The 19,227-nt window shown below is 43.6% G+C and overlaps 1 pseudogene; it reads left to right on the plus strand.

The window, feature by feature from the left end:
• The first annotated feature begins 18,886 nt into the window (after positions 1-18,886).
• Positions 18,887-19,004, plus strand: LOC126109009 (5S ribosomal RNA; annotated as a pseudogene).
• Positions 19,005-19,227: the final 223 nt, after the last annotated feature.

Genomic DNA, 19,227 nt, shown 5'->3' on the forward strand with positions numbered 1-19,227 from the left:
TCGATTAGCTACTGGTGGGCTGTCATAAGTGGCTGTATTTATTACCAAAGCTGACGTAATTCTTTAATAGCAAAGCTGACGTTATTCTTTAATTAATTTGACTGAGTTAAACTTTTTCTTGACAACAATAAAATTTTGCAAAGTTTTACGTCGATGGTTTTTGGGGTGGATTATAATCAGTACTGCAATATTGCTGCCAAAAATTAATTATATTCTAAATGAAATGATTTTAGAAACGTTCAAATCGGACTTACTTTTTACAATAATCTTACAACTAGCATTGCGCGAACATACCTTCAGTAGTCTTGAGTTTCGCAAAGAAAATAATTCAATAATATTAGTTCCTCTTATGATAATAGTTAGCTGATGTCTCTGCACAGCCGTTTATAATCTCTTGTAAGTCACAGCTGGTGGCTGGCAGGCACACCGCTCCTCTCAACCTCTCGCTTCAGACCTGCTACCGACTCGCTTCACTTCTCGCTCACTACTGACTTCCTTCTAGACTTGGCTACTGTTTCTATGTTTCGATACAGTGCATCGATACGTGGAACTGTTTCAGTGTTTCGGAACGGCCACGGTTCACTGTTTCGAAACAGTGGTGTTTCATTCCGCCCCTGTCTCGGGTAATTGGACCAGATTCGATCTCGAGCCAGACACAGAAACTGTATCGTTGTTTCAAAATAAGGCTGTTTCGGTCCACCTGTGCTTGGAACGGACTAATTGTATCGAAACAGTGATGTTTCATTCCGTGTCGGACGAGATTCGGGCTCGGCACAGGTACTGAAACACATTTAACATACCACTTCATGAAACATTTTCAAGAGTATAGAAATTTTTTTGACTTGCAATAGCATGAAGCTTAAGATATCCGAAAATAAAGCTTCGTTTCTAGCTGACTGTCATATTCCGAAATGGCGTAACATCTACTTTATAAACACTAACCAAACAATAAAACAATGCATACTATTTCTTATTCAAAATCATAAATATGTGAAAGACATTCAGTTAAATTACACTTTTTGATAACATTCGCTTCTCTGTTCATGTACAGTAATCATATTAAGAAACGCAAGTAAGACTACAACATTTTAAATAAAAAAAGGCGTAGAGTGACAGTTATTAGACATGTATATAAATTTGATGTAGGTATAATTGCAAGCAATCTTTTTGACATATCATTGATAGTGTAATGGTGAACGGGAAGGGCTGAGAAGCATGGTGAATTTATAGTAACGGTTCGAAACACCTTGAAAGACAATTTTTTTCTGTTATATTTTGTTATTTATTCGAATTATTTGGCGTTATTTGTGAGTCTATAGTCACTGTGCCTATTATCCACAATGATCGCCTTTGTGTTGATGGAAATTAGCAGGATGGGTATATTACCAATACTAACGGAATGCGGGAATCCCCGTAGCATATCCGTTGTTTCTGCAGTTTGCTCCCACCTCCAGTTCCGTTCGTGGTGGTTCTTCTGTCTTCAGCTATGGCTGTCCTCAGCCAATTGAAAAGTACGAAAGTCACGCGACACGAAAGCAGCGCATTTGCTGCAGGAAATACGGAACTGCCAAGACGCCTAAGTGATAGTTTCATACTTTCTGCGATAGGATTAGCGCTCTCGCACCTCATTTGTGTTTCTGTGGACATACTTATACAGTAGACAATCAAGATGATACAATGTGTAGGTTTGTTAGATTACAAAACACAAACTGTTTCACTGTTTCGAAACAGCGTATCGAAACATTACATTGTACTGTTTCATTTGTTTCGAAACAGTTACGTGTTTCAGTTTGCCCATCTCTACTTCCTACGAACGCTAAAGTGCGGTCTCTGCTGCTAACAATGCTTTCTGGTGCAGACAATCCCTGCTACCATTACAAAATGTATCAATGCGCGGTCTTTCCCGCTCTTTTCTTAAAATGTATCCATACGCGGTCTCTCCCGCCCTTTTTAAAATTATGTCAATGTGCAGTCTCTCGTGCCAACAATACTTTGGTGCAGACATTCCCTGCTACCACAGTTATTTCCAACATGACAAATATTAAATATTCCTACTTAATCCTATTAATAAAATATAAACATCTTGCATAAATTGTGGTTTGACAATAGACAATAGAAATAGACACGTCTTACACAGTTTATAGGGAAAACATCAAATAACATAAGTAACGTCTTGAAGGCAAAGGGTTTCGCTGTGTTTTTCTGTGTTCCTCAGACAATAGGTGGTTTCCTGTTCAGTGCAAAAGACAAACAACCAGCTATCACAAAAAGGGAGTGTCAGTCTTGCTACATTCAGCAGACAGGGAGGTCAACCTGTATCAGGCTTAAACAGCAGCACAGAAGCTCGAGATTGAGGAAGTCTGATTCAGCGTTTGCAGAACATTGCCTGAACAACAATCACAAATACACAATTCACGTACAAGTCCTACACGAAGAGGAAAAGGGGTCCGAACTCGACCAATTAGAAATTTTAGAAATTAAAATGCAGATGTGTATATCCCCATACCTATTATTAAACGAGCAAACCCAATTCAATTATTCACCTCTTTTAGATGAGATCACAACCCCAGGACAGAAGCAAAACTTTGGACCCCAGTTCATCGTAGTTAAAAATATCTTAGCTGATGCATAACTTCAGTCCGGTCATTCTAATATAATTGGTGAATGTGTAATAATGAATGCAATTTGTTAAAAAATTGTTATTGATATTAGTGCACATTAAGCTGTGGATCGATACCTAAGAAGCTGAGAATGTCTTTGCCTTGTCATCATGTTTATCTATGTATTATCATCTTTGGGAATCAGTAATGTAATTGAAAATGGGCTTATAACTCGAAGCATAGGTTGTGCAACAATATTAATAATAAATTGTGGAACAAGGTTAAAAACAGTGTTTGTTTAGTTAATTTACAATGTTTCACCAAGAACCCACATTTGATTCAATTAAAAGAAAATAGTTTTAATATATATACTGTTCTTTAGACCGTGTTACCAGTAGCTTCTTGTACACATTAAGCAGTTTTGTACGCTCTCGTAGCTGAAATAATTCAAAATCCTGCATCTTGTTATCAGAGCTGCAATTTTCTGTCTTTTTTCAAGCTCTCTTCTAAGAATTTCCCTCTCTGTTACACCCTTCCCTTCATTATCGCCATAGCCATAGAAATCCTGTGGATTATATCAGTTCTTTCTCCTGTAGATATTTCGCAACATTATGCAGTACAATGTAGTAATCTATAAAACAAAATTGGAAAATTTTTGATAAGGGATAAGTGCAAAGTGGGAAACCGCCTCTTCAGATGACCAAAACTCTGCTCTATCATGATTTTTTTTTTTAAGACGCATGATTTTTGACTCTCTCCTGTAGGATGGCCAGAGGAAGTGATCAACTAGGGATCTAGACCATGGCCTTCTTCACCCAAAAGAACACTGTTCTTGAATTCAATTAGTGCTTCCACGACATTTGAATTTCTCCATATTCTATTGCCATGTACTGGCCCGGACCAGCTAAGCTCGGCGCTAGTGTAATGTTCCTTTGCACTGCGCGCGGCCAGCACATTTATACTACCTTAACCATTTCTATTCGTGCATTCGTCGCCATACTGCATAGGTTCGGAGCCCGCAGCTCGTTCTCGCGTTCGGCGCACGGGGTCCCGGGTTCGATTCCCGGCGGGCTCAGAGATTTTTTTCTGCCTCGTGATGACTGGGTGTTGTGTGTTCTTATCATTTCATCGTCATTGACTCGCAAGTCGCCGAAGAAAACAAAAAAGAAAAGAATAAAAAAGAAAAAGAACACCAAAAAAGAAACAAAAAATTAAAAAATAACAATAAAAAGAAATGAAAAAAAAATACACCGGTTCTGGTCCGATCACCGAAGTTAAGCAACATCGGGCCCGGTTAAATAAAATAAACAAAAAAAAGGGAAAAAAATGGCGTCAACTATAAAGGACTTGCAATATGGCGGCCGAACTTCCGCGCATGGGGCCTCCCGGCCAACAATACCATACGATCAAAAATGGCTCTGAGCACTATGGGACTTAACATCTTAGGTCATCAGTCCCCTAGAACTTAGAACTACTTAAACCTAACTAACCTAAGGACATCACACACATCCATGCCCGAGGCAGGATTCGAACCTGCGACCGTAGCAGTCCCGCGGTTCCGGACTGCAGCGCCTAGAACCGCACGACCACCGCGGCCGGCACCATACGATCATTTCATTTCATTTCGTAGGTTCGGAATACCGCGTGCAAGATTTCCAGTTTTCTAGCTACTCATTTTTTGCCACAATCACAAGACGTGGTAACGACGAAAGTTTGATCCCCAAGTCAGCTTTTTCTATTATCTTCTTAGAAATTCAACTCGCTGTGCTTTGACGAATCCCCATATCTTCTGTTACGACGGTCTGGGTTCCCAGATCGCCTGCATACAGAATCAAAATCTTCCTCTTCTGTTCTTACGAAAGCGCTCCACCTCTTCGTTCTTACGCCTCTGGCAAAGAATGATTCACCATCCATTTCACATTTTTTTCGTTGAAACGATGTAGAGTCGGGGACTTAACATCTGAGGTAATCAGTCCCCTAGACTTAGAACTACTTAAACCTAACTAACCTAAGGACATCACACACATCCATGCCCGAGGCAGGATTCGAACCTGCGCCCGTTGCAGTCACGCGGTTCCGGACTGCAGCGCCTAGAACCGCACGACCACCGCGGCCGGCACCATACGATCATTTAATTTCATTTCGTAGGTTCGGAATACCGCGTGCAAGATTTCCAGTTTTCTAGCTACTCATTTTTTGCCACAATCACAAGACGTGGTAACGACGAAAGTTTGATCCCCAAGTCAGCTTTTTCTATTAGCTTCTTAGAAATTCAACTCGCTGTGCTTTGACGAATCCCCATATCTTCTGTTACGACGGTCTGGGTTCCCAGATCGCCTGCATACAGAATCAAAATCTTCCTCTTCTGTTCTTACGATAGCGCTCCACCTCTTCGTTCTTACGCCTCTGGCAAAGAATGATTCACCATCCATTTCACATTTTTTTCGTTGAAACGATGTAGAGTCGGGGACTTAACATCTGAGGTAATCAGTCCCCCAGACTTAGAACTACTTAAACCTAGCTAACCTAAGGACATCACACACATCCATGCCCCAGGCAGGATTCGAACCTGCGACTGTAGCAGCAGCGCGGTTCCGGACTGAAGCGCCTAGAACCGCTCGGCCACAGCGGCCGGCCACATTCTGTTCAAAAATGGGTCAAATGGCTCTGAGCACTATGGGACTCAACATCTTAGGTCATAAGTCCCCTAGAACTTAGAACTACTTAAACCTAACTAACCTAAGGACATCACACACACCCATGCCCGAGGCAGGATTCGAACCTGCGACCGTAGCAGTCCCGCGGTTCCGGACTGCAGCGTCAGAACCGCTAGACCACCGCGGCCGGCCCACATTCTGTTCGTTACGATGTGTCTCCACCCAGCAAATGTGACTTCTACTGACCAGCCTTTACATTTTATAAGCCTTTGCTTCCCAGAACGAAATAAGAGCTTCTCTATACTCATACAGTTTATAAAATGCCGGAGCTAAAACTCAAGGCAAAGGAAATGCTTTTTCCTCCCTTCTGTCCCCACGAGCTACAGTCCTCGCTTCAGATTTTATTTATAAATTCCGAAGTTTCAGCTCCGAAATTGCAAGGAAAAGCTTTTGCTTCACTTCTTTCACACGGCCCAATGAGAGCGATTTCCAACAAACTTTAAACGTAATTTCAAAGCTCATCTAAACTTCTTCTCACCTATAGTACCGAGAAAATAATGAAATGCAAACTGTTTATCGCTTTCTAAATATTCGTTGTTCATATTTATTTGTTTATTTATTTATTTAACCTGGCAAGATTAGGGCCATCAGACCCTCTCTTACATATAAGCAGGCATTCTACTTATTTTACATTCATATGTTTTAGTAGGCATGTTAAACTACATCTAGTACAAAAGTGAAATAAATGATTAGAAAGGTACACCTGGAAAAATACATACATATAGAGTTTATATTCGTAAGTACTGTTATAATTAGACATTATTGAAGAGACAGATTTTAGATAGGAGTGCTGGCAGCAGGGAATATGAGGGAGACCCATGGTGAAGGGAGGAGAAGAATAGAGAGACATGATGAAACATAATTAAGGAAATATGAAGGAAAAGAAGATTGCGTGGCTAATAGATGAAGAGGAAGGCATCTCAGGAGCAAGAGAGGAGACGCTAGCTTTGCTATTTGACAGATGAGAGGATTGGCCTTGTACATTAATTTTGTGGAGAACTTTATGAAGATGATAGCAGGAAATGCTTCAACTTCTTCTTAAAAGCAGCAGGAGATTGAATTTTGCGCAAGGTAAGGGGCAGTTTGTTCCAGAGGCGGACAGCGGCAACTGAGAAGGAGTTTGCAAAAGTTTTTGTTTTGTGAGTGGGCACAGTTAGGATACCAAATAAGAGTGAGCTCGTGTTTCGATTATGATGGCATGACAAGTTTTTAATCTTTGAAGCAAGGTACTTGGGTGCTTGCGCGACGAGGAATCGGTGAAGTAGACATAGAGTGTGGTAGTCACGCAATTTGTCCGGCCGCAGCCACCCTAGCTCGGAGTATGAAGCACTAACATGATCATATCGGCGAATGTTGCAGGTGTAACGCACACAGGCATTCATGGTTAGCTCTAGCCGTCTTTTGTTTTCACTACTCGTGCCTTGCTGGATCACGTCACAATAGTGGAGGTTCGGTAGAACGAGTGCTTGCACGAGCTGGCGTTTCAAGTCCTGTAGAAATATGTTCCGAAACTTTTTGAGAGCATAGAGACAAGCAGACGTCTTTCGGCACACTGCGACTGTATTCTCCGCCCAGTTGAGATGTTTTCTGATATGGTATTGGAGTACCGTCGAGCAGAATAGGAGGTAGCCGTTCGCGGAAATCTGAACTTATTAATTTCAGATGGGCTATTAAGATTACTTGCGCCTTTTTTGCATTTAGTTTAAGCCCCAGGTTTTTCGCCCATGTCACTACTGAAGACAGATCATCATTCATCTGAGCGATTGCAGTGTTTACATCTTCAGGTCTGAGGCTTAGGTAGAGCTGGAGGTCGTCGGCATAGGAATGATATTTACAGGAGGACAGAACCGACGACATATCGTTGACATGTAAAGAAAACAAATGTGGTCCTAAGGCTGATCCTTGTGGCACTCCTGAGGAAACATGTTTCCAGGAAGATTTTCATATGGTAAAACTTGAGCAGAAAAGCTAGATTAAAAAAAAATGGAATAGTAACGAAATTATAAGAAATGATAACAACGTCTAGTAATGCTTCATTGAACGGGTATTACAAAATGGAAGGTTGAGGTGTTACTGGAATAGCTGTCGTATTTATTTTTTTGCACGCGTGGGATCCTCTTTTTTCCGTATCGCTGGCGCAAGCTAAAGGAGTAGCTCATTCAGTTGCTTCGCAGCGCGGCGGAAGGAACAAAGAGTTCAGAAGGAGGCCAGAGAGAGAGAGAACAGCAGGCTGAGGTAGCAGAAGTAACTGAGCAAAGAGCGTGCGCCTCGCAGACTGTCCCTTCCGCGGGGACAGGTTCAAGGGGCGTGGAGAGACGTGGCAGCTCTCGGCAGATTATCTTTCGCCTTTCTCGTCGCGTTTCGCCGCTGCGTTTTCCAGCCAAGATGGCCCTTAATGGAATTAAGAGCCGGAACCGGGTACGGCCCGTTCCGCAGACATCGACCCCCGCCCGCCGGCGTCGACGGCGATAGATCGATCGCCGCGCTTATCGAGTATTAGCCCGGTGACCGAGTAACGCCGGATATGGGCCGCTACTAACCGTCTCGCAAACATCGGCTGCCGACGCTCTTAAATTACATCGCGGTGTGACTTCAGAGGCAGGAGGAAACAGCTACACAGCAAGGAAGAAACTTTTCTTGTAGAAACTGAGGGGGAAAAATAGGGTAGGAAGGAGGAAGAGGCTACTGCAGCAAGGATACGAGATGGCTTGTAACTTGAAAGATACGTCTTAACCAAAGAACTCAAAAGAGAAAAACCGAAAAGTCTGAATAGAGCTTGCACTCCAAAGTTTCTGTACAAACTTAATTATGTTTATTGATAGTTGATCCATCCCAGGAATTAAGAACCCCGACGATTTTTACCTGTTATCGATACAGATACTGGCAAGATATCGGTCGCGGGAATGCCAAGACTTTCAACGATCTTTTAATTTTAAGCTTAAAATTTTTGAGCAGTTTTGCATTGACTATTGCAGTTTTTCACGTATTTTTTTCTAAATTGTGACATTATATTTACATGCTATGCTAATTGGCAATTGCAGAAGTGTTGATTTCATTTGCTGTCGTCCCTGTTGCAATTACTGGGACGACCACTGTGGCCGAGCGGTTCTAGGCGCTTGTAACATTGTTGCCAAAAATGTCAAAAAGTTCTCTCCCAATTTGCTTTACATTCCTACATGATACCATAATAAACATCCAGAGATATAGGCTACACATTTCTTTAATATATATGGTATATCAGTACATTTAGACTGTATAAAGATGAAAGGTTTTTAGCAAAAAATCTCGAAAAGTTACTGACCGATTTATTTCAAATATTTACAAGATATATGGTTACACGCATTTTTTTATTTGTATATAAACAAGTCTTGCTTAAAGTTGTTACCAAAAGTCTCGAAAAATTCTCGACCGATTTTCTTCAGATTTTGACACAATACTCCAGTTAACGTTCTGACAGACACAGGTCACACGTTTCTTTAATATATGCTATATGAAGTATATATCTTTAACATAAACTAAATAAAGGGCGAAAAGTGTTAGGAAAAATCTCAATAAGTAGTTGACTGATTTACTTCAAGTTTTTACACAGTACTCTAATAAATATTCAGACGGACATCGACTGCATATTGGTTCTAAACAACAATTTACATGTTTTTCCTTAAAACTGTCTGCAAGACAAAATGTTTTTATATGCTGTGCTGAGAAAATGTGCGAGAAAGAAAATGTTTTTGTATCCTGTGTTGAACTAGAACATTACTACAGAATCTGAAATGTCCTACGCTTGCACAGGTTAAGAGCATGTGAATTACTGCCATTGAAGCTCCTAGCCTCAGTGATGCAGCAATAACGGATGTCTGTGATACCCGAAATCCGTTTTACCTATTCATTTTGAGCGACTTCTATTCCTAGTCAAGGACTCGTTGGCCATAACAATAAATAGAACTGAAGAGAGGGTGGAGGAGATGCAGAGATGAGGGGGAGGAAATGAATGTCGAGAAAGGGAAGGAGGAGGTTGACAGAAGAATGGGGTGAGCATTATTTAGGACATATACCTAGTTCCCATATATTTTAGCAATCGCAAAGCAATGCCGGTTTCACTAGTCTCATATAATTACAAATTAACAATTTCGGATTTTTTTTCCTCCTCTTGTACCGTGAAACCTCGCTTCCTGCCAAATTTCAAGACTCTAGTCGAACGGGAAGTACCCTATAAGTCGTATCTTTTAATTGCATTGACAGAGAAGTTTAAATTTTTTACACCGCCAAGAGATCATAGACCTCAGTATGTGACGTACAACTGATCTTCATACAGTGTGTAAACTTTTAGATGGCAGACCTCTCCCTAGTTCTGAATCGGCAGAAGTCGGTAAACGTCGGGAGGCTTCGGGAGGCACGCAGTTTCGACTGCTGCCAACATTACATAGCTGTGAAACTTCCTGGCAGATTAAAACTGTGTGCCCGACCGAGACTCGAACTCGGGACCTTTGCCTTTCGCGGGCAAGTGCTCTTCTATCTGAGCTACCGAAGCACGACTCACGCCCGGTACTCAGAGCTTGACTTCTGCCAGTACCTCGTCTCCTACCTTCCTAACTTTACAGAAGCTCTCCTGCGAACCTTGCAGAACTAGCACTCCTGAAAGAAAGGATACTACGGAGACATGGCTTAGCCACAGCCTGGGGGATGTTTCCAGAATGAGATTTTCACTCTGCAGCGGAGTGTGCGCTGATATGAAACTTCCTGACAGATTAAAACTGTGTGCCCGACCGAGACTCGAACTTAGGAAGGTAGGAGACGAGGTACTGGCAGAAGTAAAGCTGTGAGTACCGGGCGTGTGTCGTGCTTCGGTAGCTCAGATGGTAGAGCACTTGCCCGCGAAAGGCAAAGCTCCCGAGTTCGAGTCTCGCTCGGGCACACAGTTTTTATCTGCCAGGAAGTTTCATATCACCGCACACTCCGCTGCAGAGTGAAAATCTCATTCTGGATTACATAGCTGTGTTGTACAAGGTAGCCATTGTCGTCTGCTTCGTTATTGTTTTGCCATGTACTGCACTGCGTGGTTTTATATACTTTTTTTAACACGTTTGCGAAACGTGTTGCGAATAGTGTTAGTAGTGAAGAAATAATAGAAAATAAAAAGTCATGCCTGACGCGGCACTTTTTCACGCATCTCGATGTTGACCTCGTCATATCTCCAGAATTATGTGTCGTAAAGAGACACAAATTTGCCGGCGCATTTACTGATGAATGCGGATACTGTATGCGAAATATGTTACGATTAGAGTTAATAGTAACGAAATAATACATTAAAACGTCGTGCCTACTGCTGCAGATTTACGGTATGTACTGAGAAAATGTAGTAAGCGACAACCTTTTTTTCCTTTCAATATTGTGTGGGGGGTGTCAGCGATAAAAAATTTTCAAATTGTATGTAACGTTTGTTGCTAGTCGCTAAGTGTTCTCATTCTCAAATAGTGGATGCATAAATCTGGGTATTTTCCCACGGTGGCATTTCGTTGTTTATGACGTCATATCTCCTCAAGAATGTGTCTTATTTCTTTTTTTTTTCCGCCTAGGAACCTTCGTGGGCATACGGAGAACAAATCACCAAAATTTCATCGCAATCGGATGAATGAATTGGGAACGCAGAGAGGGCAGACATACATACGTTCATTTTTATGTATAGAGATTGACAGTTACGTTATACTACATGACCTGTTTAAGTATATTTAAATTTTATAATTAATAGTTTAACATTGCAGGGAATGAAAAAACTTTTTTTTTTTAAATTGCGAGCAGTGAGAATCGAATTCGGGTCTGCTGCATGACAAGCCTTGACCTAATCAATTGCGCTACGCATGTTGCAATGACATAATTGTTGAAACATTGTCCATTACCTCTTCGGGCGTTTGGAGAACAACTCACCAAAGTTTCATGGCAATTGGATGAATGGTTTGTGAGCGCATAGTATATATATATATATATATATATATATATATATATATATATATATATATATATATATACACTCCTGGAAATTGAAATAAGAACACCGTGAATTCATTGTCCCAGGAAGGGGAAACTTTATTGACACATTCCTGGGGTCAGATACATCACATGATCACACTGACAGAACCACAGGCACATAGACACAGGCAACAGAGCATGCACAATGTCGGCACTAGTACAGTGTATATCCACCTTTCGCAGCAATGCAGGCTGCTATTCTCCCATGGAGATGATCGTAGAGATGCTGGATGTAGTCCTGTGGAACGGCTTGCCATGCCATTTCCACCTGGCGCCTCAGTTGGACCAGCGTTCGTGCTGGACGTGCAGACCTCGTGAGACGACGCTTCATCCAGTCCCAAACATGCTCAATGGGGGACAGATCCGGAGATCTTGCTGGCCAGGGTAGTTGACTTACACCTTCTAGAGCACGTTGGGTGGCACGGGATACATGCGGACGTGCATTGTCCTGTTGGAACAGCAAGTTCCCTTGCCGGTCTAGGAATGGTAGAACGATGGGTTCGATGACGGTTTGGATGTACCGTGCACTATTCAGTGTCCCCTCGACGATCACCAGTGGTGTACGGCCAGTGTAGGAGATCGCTCCCCACACCATGATGCCGGGTGTTGGCCCTGTGTGCCTCGGTCGTATGCAGTCCTGATTGTGGCGCTCACCTGCACGGCGCCAAACACGCATACGACCATCATTGGCACCGAGGCAGAAGCGACTCTCATCGCTGAAGACGACACGTCTCGATTCGTCCCTCCATTCACGCCTGTCGCGACACCACTGGAGGCGGGCCGCACGATGTTGGGGCGTGAGCGGAAGACGGCCTAACGGTGTGCGGGACCGTAGCCCAGCTTCATGGAGACGGTTGCCAATGGTCCTCGCCGAAACCCCAGGAGCAACAGTGTCCCTAATTTGCTGGGAAGTGGCGGTGCGGTCCCCTACGGCACTGCGTAGGATCCTACGGTCTTGGCGTGCATCCGTGCGTCGCTGCGGTCCGGTCCCAGGTCGACGGGCACGTGCACCTTCCGCCGACCACTGGCGACAACATCGATGTACTGTGGAGACCTCACGCCCCACGTGTTGAGCAATTCGGCGGTACGTCCACTCGGCCTCCCGCATGCCCACTATACGCCCTCGCTCAAAGTCCGTCAACCGCACATACGGTTCACGTCCACGCTGTCGCGGCATGCTACCAGTGTTAAAGACTGCGATGGAGCTCCGTATGCCACGGCAAACTGGCTGACACTGACGGCGGCGGTGCACAAATGCTGCGCAGCTAGCGCCATTCGACGGCCAACACCGCGGTTCCTGGTGTGTCCGCTGTGCCGTGCGTGTGATCATTGCTTGTACAGCCCTCTCGCAGTGTCCGGAGCAAGTATGGTGGGTCTGACACACCGGTGTCAATGTGTTCTTTTTTCCATTTCCAGGAGTGTGTGCATATATATATATATATATATATATATATATATATATATATATATATATATAACGATTTCAGTTTCGTTTACGAACGACATTTAAAGCGAGTTTTACTTCCAAGCCTTTCGCTGCTTTCGTGTAAGCAAGACGCGCAATTTGTAGTGCCAGCACTGCAACTCTGGTAGGCGTGCCTTGTCCCCCCCCCCCTCCCAACGGCTCCCCACCCCTCGCCAGCCAATGCTTGCTTCCTCCTCTCCCCGCACTCCCCTGTCAACTCTACCGCCTTACAGTTAACACACTGTACGCATTCCCATTCCTGAGAGAAATGGCTTTTAACAGTCAGATGGAGAGACGGTTAACGTATGAAACCTTAAAAAATACTGTAGAATTAAACTACTAGTAATAGTTTGAACCACCAGATTGGATACAAGCACCAAGAAAAAGGTTTTGGGATGCCACGCTTTTTCGTCTGAGGTCAAAACTCAAGTTGGAGAGAACAGTGGTTTGCGATACTTTCCTGCTGTGTTATTAAAAAAAAAGGAGTCCATCAGGTGAACCAAGATAGGTGAAAACTGACTATAACCCAAAGAGAATTGGAACTAAGTAAATGGCAAATATGTATAGCTTTTGCCAGTGATGTAGCCAGTCCGTCGAATGACGCCGAGACTGCTAGGATTCAAATGGACATTCATATAGACATGTGAGAGGAAACCGACAGACAAGCTGGTCTCTAGATATAATTTGGAAAAGAAAAAGAGCGGAAGTCATGACTAACATCGAGGATGCCTCCCAGAACTCGGGAGAAAATATGAAGACATGGCGACAGTAGGAACTTCTGTATAACGAAGTTATCCGGAACGCTCAGATCATCAGTCAGAGCACCTGATCAATTCTTTGTAATGAGAATGGGCCCACCCAAGTATGTACCCACACAAGTACAGGGTTATTACAAATGATTGAAGCGATTTCACAGCTCTACAATAACTTTATTATTTGAGATATTTTCACAATGCTTTGCACACACATACAAACACTCAAAAAGTTTTTTTAGGCATTCGAAAATGTTCGATATGTGCCCCTTTAGTGATTCGGCAGACATCAAGCCGATAATCGAGTTCCTCCCACACTCGGCGCAGCAAGTCCCCATCAATGAGTTCGAAAGCATCGTTGATGCGAGCTCGCAGTTCTGGCACGTTTCTTGGTAGAGGAGGTTTAAACACTGAATCTTTCACATAACCCCACAGAAAGAAATCACATGGGGTGAAGTCGGGAGAGCGTGGAGGCCATGACACGAATTGCTGATCGTAATCTCCACCACGACCGATCCATCGGTTTTCCAATCTCCTGTTTAAGAAATGCCGAACATCGTGATGGAAGTGTGGTGGAGCACCATCCTGTTGAAAGATGAAGTCGGCGCTGTCGGTCTCCAGTTGTGGCACGAGCCAATTTTCCATAATGTCCAGATACACGTGTCCTGTAACGTTTTTTTCGCAGAAGAAAAAGGGGCCGTAAACCTTAAACCGTGAGATTGGATAAAACACGTTAACATTTGGTGAAATGCGAATTTGCTGCACGAATGCGTGAGGATTCTCTACCGCCCAGATTCGCATATTGTGTCTGTTCACTTCACCATTAAGCAAAAATGTTGCTTCATCACTGAAAACAAGTTTCGCACTGAATGCATCCTATTCCATGAGCTGTTGCAACCGCGCCGAAAATTCAAAGCGTTTAACTTTGTCATCGTGTGTCAGGGCTTGTAGCAATTGTAAACGGTAAGGCTTCTGCTTTAGCCTTTTCCGTAAGATTTTCCAAACTGTCGGCTGTGGTACGTTTAGCTCCCTGCTCGCTTTATTCGTCGACTTCCGCGGGCTACGCGTGAAACTTGCCCGCACGCGTTCAACCGTTTCTTCGCTCACTGCAGGCCGACCCGTTTATTTCCCCTTACAGAGGCATCCAGAAGCTTTAAACTGCGCATACCATCGCCGAATGGAGTTAGCAGTTGGTGGATCTTTCCTGAACTTCGTCCTGAAGTGTCGTTGCACTGCTATGACTGACTGATGTGAGTGCATTTCGAGCACGGCATACGCTTTCTCGGCTCCTGTCGCCATTTTGTCTCACTGCGCTCTCGAGCGCTCTGGCGGCAGAAACCTGAAGTGCGGCTTCAGCCGAACAAAACTTTATGAGTTTTTCTACGTATCTGTAGTGTGCCGTGACCATATGTCAATGAATGGAGCTACAGTGAATTTATGAAATCGCTTCAATCATTTGTAATAGCCCTGTATATATACAGGGTGAGTCACCTAACGTTACCGCTGGATATATTTCGTAAACCACATCAAATACTGACGAATCGGTTCCACAGACCGAACGTGAGGAGAGGGGCTAGTGTAATTGGTTAATACAAACCATAAAAAAATGCACGGAAGTATGTTTTTTAACACAAACCTACGTTTTTTAAAATGGAACCACTTTAGTTTTGTTAGCACATCTGAACATATAAACAAATATGTAATCAGTGCCGTTTGTTGCATTGTAAAATGTTAATTACATCCGGAGATATTGTAACCTAAAGTTGACGCTTGAGTACCACTCCTCCGCTGCTCGATCGTGTGTATCGGAGAGCACCGAAGTACGTAGGGATCCAAAGGGAACGGTGATGGACCTCAGGTACAGAAGAGACTGGAACAGCACATTACGTCCACATGCTAACACCTTTTTATTGGTCTTTTTTACCGACGCACATGTACATTACCATGAGGGGTGAGGTACACGTACACACGTGGTTTCCGTTTTCAATTACGGAGTGGAATAGAGTGTGTCCCGACATGTCAGGCCAATAGATGTTCAGTGTGGCGGCCATCATTTGCTGCACACAATTGCAATCTCTGGCGTAATGAATGTCGTACACGCCGCAGTACATCTGGTGTAATGTCGCCGCAGGCTGCCACAATACGTTGTTTCATATCCTCTGGGGTCGTAGGCACATAACGATACACATTCTCCTTCAACGTACCCCACAGAAAGAAGTCCAGAGGTGTAAGATCAGGAGAACGGGCTGGCCAGTTTATGCCCGTGTTTGTTACAACATGCAACTGAACGTCGGAGGTTTCAAGCGTCAACTTTAGGTTACAATATCTCCGGATGTAATTAACATTTTACAATGCAACAAACGGCACTGATTACGTATTTGTTTATATGTTCAGATGTGCTAACAAAACTAACGTGGTACCATTTAAAAAAACGTAGGTTTGTGTTAAAAAACATACTTCCGTGCATTTTTGTATGGTTTGTATGAAACAATTACACTAGCCCCTCTCCTCACGTTCGGTCTGTGGAATCGGTTCGTCAGTATTTGATGTGGTTTACGAAATATATCTAGCGGTAACGTTAGGTGACTCACCCTGTATACAAGGTGGTCCATTGATAGTGACCGGGCCAAATATCTCACGAAATAAGCATCAAACGAAAGCACTACAAAGAACGAAACACGTCTAACTTGAAGGGGGAAACCAGGTTGCGCTATGATTGGCCCGCTAGATGGCGCTGCCATAGGTCAAACGGATATCAACTGCGTTTTTTAAAATAGAAACCGCCATTTTTATTACTTATTCGTGTAGTACGTAAAGAAATATGCATGTTTTAGTTGGACCACTTTCTTCGCATTGTGATGGATGGCGCTGTAATGGTCACAGACATACGGCTCACAATTTTAGACGAACAGTTGGTAACAGGTAGGGTTTCTAAATTAAAATACAGAACGTAGGTACGTTTGAACATTTTATTTCGGTTTTTCCTATCTGATAAATGTACCTTTGTGTACTTATTATTTCTGAGAACGCATGCTGTTACAGCGTGATTACCTGTAAATACCACATTAAAGCAATAAATGCTCATAATCATGTCCGTCAACCTCAATACATTCGGCAGTACGTGTTACGACATTCCCCTCAACAGCGAGTAGTTCGCCTTCCGTAATGTTCGCACATGCATTGACAATGCACTGACGCATGTTGTCAGGCGTTGTCGGTGGATCACGATGGCAAATATCCTTCAACTTTCCCGACAGAAGGACAAGCGGGGACGTCAGATCCGGTGACCATGCGGGCCACGGTATGGTGCTTCGTCTAACAATACACCTGTCATGAAAGATGCTATTCAATACCGCTTCAACCACACGCGAGCTATGTGCCGCACATCCATCATGTTGGAAGTACATCGCCATTCCGTCATGCAGTGAAACATCTTGTAGTAACATCGGTAGAACATTACGTAGGAAATCAGCATACATTGCACCATTTAGATTACCGTCAATAAACTGGGGGCCAATTGTCCTTCCTCCCACAATGCCGCACCATACATTAACTCGCCAAGGTCGCTGATATTCCACTTGTCGCAGCCATCGTGAATTTTCCGTTGCACAATAGTGCATATTATGCCGGTTTACGTTACCGCTGTTGGTGAATGACGCTTCATCGCTAAACAGAACGCGTGCAAAAAAATCTGTCATCGTCCCGTAATTTCTCTTTTGCCCAGTGGTAGAACTGTACACGACCTTCGAAGTCGTCGCCATGCAATTCCTGGGGCATAGAAATATGGTACGGCTGCAATCGATGTTGATGTAGCATTCTCAACACCGATGTTTTTGAGATTCCCGATTCTCGCGCAATTTGTCTGCTACTGATGTGCGGATTAGCCGCGACAGCATCTAAAACACCTCCTTGGGCATCATCATTTGTTACAGGTCGTGGTTGACGTTTCACATGTGGCTGAACACTTCCTGTTTCCTTAAATAACGTGACTATCCGGCGAAAGGTCTGGACACTTGGATGATGTCGTCCAGGATACCGATCAGCATACATAGCACACGCCCGTTGGGCATTTTGATCACAATAGCCGAACATCAACACGATATCGACCTTTTCCGCAACTGGTAAACGGTGCATTTTAACACGGGTAACGTATCACGAAGCAAATACCGCAGCACTGGCGGAATGTTACGTGATACCACGTACCGTGACTATTACAGCGCCACCTATCACAAAGGGAAAAAATTGGTCCAACTAAAACATTCATATTTCTTTACTTACTGCACGAATATGTAATAAGAAATGGGGCTTCCTATTTAAAAAACAAACGCAGTTGATATCTGTTTGACCTATGGCAGCGCCATATAGCAGGCCAACCATAGCGCCATCTGGTTTCCCCCTTCAAGCTAGACGAGTTTCGTTCTTTGTAGTTTTATCATTTGACGCTTATTTCGTGAGATATTTGGCCCGGTCACGATCAATGGACCTCCCTGTATATATTCGAGGGTTGGAACTTACAACCGACAGAACAGAGATAAATATTGCAGCTGTTACTGTCTTTCAAAGTAGTCACCAGCGTTGTGTGGAACTCGTTGCCAGCGCCAAAGTGGCGTCCAATAGATAGACTGCCACCAGGCTTTTTATCGACACGAAACTCTCTCTCTCTCTCTCTCTCTCTCTCTCTCTCTCTCTCTCTCTCTCTATATATATATATATATATATATATATATATATATATATATATATATATATATATATATATATATATGCTAACAATAATAACAGTTTGGTGTCGGTAAATAGCCTGGTGGAAGTCTTTCTATTGGACGCCACTTTGTCGGCTTGCATGTCCCTAACTTACCCCATCACCCAAGTGGGAAAAGTGGACCTACAGTTAAACACAGAATCCCAACCACATGTTCTTTGTGGCGACGCCTCACATCACTAAGAGATGAAGCCTAGGTTAAAACGAGGACTGAAAAACCTGTCGTCCGCCTGAGATTCGTTCCTGCGACCTCTCGTTTTCCAGCCTCGAGTTTTACCACCAGGTCCGACATGTATACAGGCGTGTGTTTGACGAATGAGTTTTCCGAGCGTGAAAATATGTAACATAAATGGCCGTACCTTTCGACTCCACTGACTTAGAAGCTTAAATGTTGTACACCGCCGAAGGACAATAGACCTCAGCACGTGACACAAATTTCAGCTTGATACGGCTACCCGTTCCTGAGAAAAAGGGTTTTCGACAGTCGAAAAGGCAGATAGACAGCAGTTGGACAACAAAGCTATCGTACAATAGTTCCATTTTGGTCGTCTGAGATACGGAACCCTGTCAACGGCCTTGCCGCAGTGATAACACCAGTTCCCGTCAGATCAACGAAGTTAAGCGCTGTCAGGCTGGGATAGCACTTGGATGGGTGACCATCCGGTGTGCCAAGCGCTGTTGGCAAGCGGGGTGCACTCAGCCCTTGTGAGGCAAACTGAGGAGCTACTTGACTGAGAAGTAGCGGCTCCGCTCTCGTAAACTGACATACGGCCGGGAGAGGGGTGTGCTGACCACATGACCCTCCATCTCCGCATCTAGTGACGCCTGTCAGCTGAGGATGACATGGCGGCCGGTCGGTACCTTTTTGTCTTCCAAGGCCTTTTCGGACGGAGTTTAGTTTAGAGAT

Source organism: Schistocerca cancellata, chromosome 11 (assembly GCF_023864275.1).
Source record: "Schistocerca cancellata isolate TAMUIC-IGC-003103 chromosome 11, iqSchCanc2.1, whole genome shotgun sequence".
Classification (NCBI taxonomy): Eukaryota; Metazoa; Arthropoda; class Insecta; order Orthoptera; family Acrididae; genus Schistocerca; species Schistocerca cancellata.